General features: G+C 42.6%; 1 protein-coding gene across 1 annotated transcript in view; it reads right to left on the bottom strand.

The window, feature by feature from the left end:
- The window catches only part of LOC136837021 (protein naked cuticle homolog 1-like), a 62,057-nt gene that overhangs the window by 7,471 nt on the left and 52,086 nt on the right, over positions 1 to 2,500 (bottom strand). The window lies entirely within an intron of this gene.

Genomic DNA, 2,500 nt, shown 5'->3' with positions numbered 1-2,500 from the left:
TTACAAGCTAAGGCATAATGGCATTCAACAGAACATGCCTCAGTATCTATAACCATTCGGGGGAATCACCCCGGGTACTCCCATTACTAAGGTGAAAGTCCTAACCAGAAATACGGATTTGTTACTAAGCAAAATGTACAGTTTTTGTAGTCCATTTAATATTAATGGTATACTTTGACAGAGAGAGAGAGAGAGAGAGAGAGAGAGAGAGAGAGAGAGAGAGATGAGATGATTCTATGAGCCTTCGAAAATTGGCAAAAGTACAAGATTTTCACAAAATAGGTTCATTCAAACAAGATCCACCAGTTATCAGTATGAATAGGACATTGACGCTTGGAATGTTTAAATTCTAAAGGCCACCCGCTTTATATATATATATATATATATATATATATATATATATATATATATATATATATATATATATATATATAGTCTATGCATATATATGTCTATGTATATATCTCATAGCCAGTCCTTCGGCCACTCCGTCCGTCGGGACCTCAGGACGCCAGTCTGATTACAGAGAAGGGCCCGCTGCCAAAAAGATCGCGCCCTTAGCTCCCCGACCCATAAGGTCGCTTTTCCAACACCCCATTAACCACAACTATGAGCGTAACGACGCACAAAGGACACTGGCCCTTACGCCGTGGGCACTCAGGGGTCATTGTCGCGTGCCACTCCGGCGCCGAAAGCTGGACGGGCGAGTCACGCACGCCGAAGAAGCCCTTAGGATCGGGAGACTCAGGGGCGCTTCTCCCCTGCACCCGGGTGGGCCAGGGCAAGACACGCACACCAATATGGCAGCGGTTTGGGGGTTTTAATTTTGTATGCACAAAGCAATGTATACTTAGTCAAAATCTAAACAGGCCAAAAGGAAGGAGCACCATTGGATGTGTTCGCCACACGAGACTTTTTATGACTCCAGTTCTTGACGTGTGAGTGAGTGAGTGAGTGAGTGAGTGAGTGAGTGAGTGTGTGAGTGAGTGTGTGTGTGTGTGTGTGTGTGTGTGTGTATGTGTGTGTGTGTGTGGCTGAGTGAGTGGTGTGTGTGTGTGTGTTGAGTGGCTGTGGTGAGTGAGAGACTGAATTGACTGAGTGTGTGTGTGTGTGTGTGTGTGTGTGTGTGTGTTAGAGACTGTGAGTGAGTGAGTGTGTGTGTGTGTGTGTGTGTGTGTGTTAATGTGTGAGTGTGTGTGTGTGTGTGAGTGAGTGAGAGTGAATGAGTGAAAATGAGTGAAAGTGAGTGAGTGAGTTTGCGTAGACTTTCCCAAACGGCGGATACCATAGAGAAATAGCCCAAGACAGAAAAACCGAGAGAGAGAGAGAGAGAGAGAGAGAGAGAGAGAGAGAGAGAATCTCGTGGGAAATCACCACGGAATGAAACCCCTTATTATTGGAAACTTTATTGGGAATATCACCTTTTCAGTCCATTCTCATGCGAAGAAAGGATAGACAAGGAGGAATTAATCATTTATCCTTTACAGAACAAGTCATCAATATGAATATATACATATATGTATATATATATATATATATATATATATATATATATATATATATATATATATATACTTCTTCATTCACTAAACTTCATTCATTCACACGCAACATTCGCGTAACCTCTCAAATATTAAGCCACAAATACCCTTAATATTGGATTCACTTTACCCTTCTGAATAGCTTACACAAAAGGGAATTATATATGACAGGATTCGAACCCATGTCTTTTGGGTTTGATACAAGGAGGCCAGTGACTTGTCGTCCATTCAGGGCAGATGCACTTTCCATATCGAATTCCCTTTGGGTGTAAGTTATTCCCAAGGTAAAGTGAATTCCTTATTAAGGGGTATTGGCAGAATCATATATGGGGAGAGAGAGAGAGAGAGAGAGAGAGAGAGAGAGAGAGAGAGAGACATCATGCACATTCTGTCCCTAACATATTTTGCATTCATGATTAAGTAGTACATGAATGCACGCGTAATATCCCTTGCTGTCACTGTTTGGCTGAGAGAGAGAGAGAGAGAGAGAGAGAGAGAGAGAGAGAGAGAGAGAGAGAGAGAGTAGCCATTTGAGTGCGTGTTTGCGTGCTTCCCACACGCAGGGGAAACTGAGCGGGGGTGGACATTAATACTTTCCCCAAATCTTCAATCAAGGTCCGACCACAGGTGCATATTACACCTGGCATATTGGTCCCCGAATTTCGTATCGATTCGCCCAGTACTACCTGTCGATTTCCGAGCGCTGAACCTGACTTTGAAACCGCGTCTGTTATTAAGAGTGTAATTATTTTTTGATGGGACTGATTTCAACGATTGTGCCCTGTACTTAGGAGGTATCCATCTGTATAGCCGCATGTGAAATGGCCAACATTTTCTCTCTCTCTCTCTCTCTCTCTCTCTCTCTCTCTCTCTCTCTCTCTCTCTCTCTCTCTCTATATATATATATATATATATATATATATATACATAACGTGCGGATATCATTTTCGATTCAGCAG

This window comes from Macrobrachium rosenbergii, chromosome 57, assembly GCF_040412425.1.
Source record: "Macrobrachium rosenbergii isolate ZJJX-2024 chromosome 57, ASM4041242v1, whole genome shotgun sequence".
NCBI classification, from domain to species: Eukaryota; Metazoa; Arthropoda; class Malacostraca; order Decapoda; family Palaemonidae; genus Macrobrachium; species Macrobrachium rosenbergii.
Note: the sequence above shows the minus strand (reverse complement) of the source record. Positions and strands in the feature narration are given on the sequence as shown.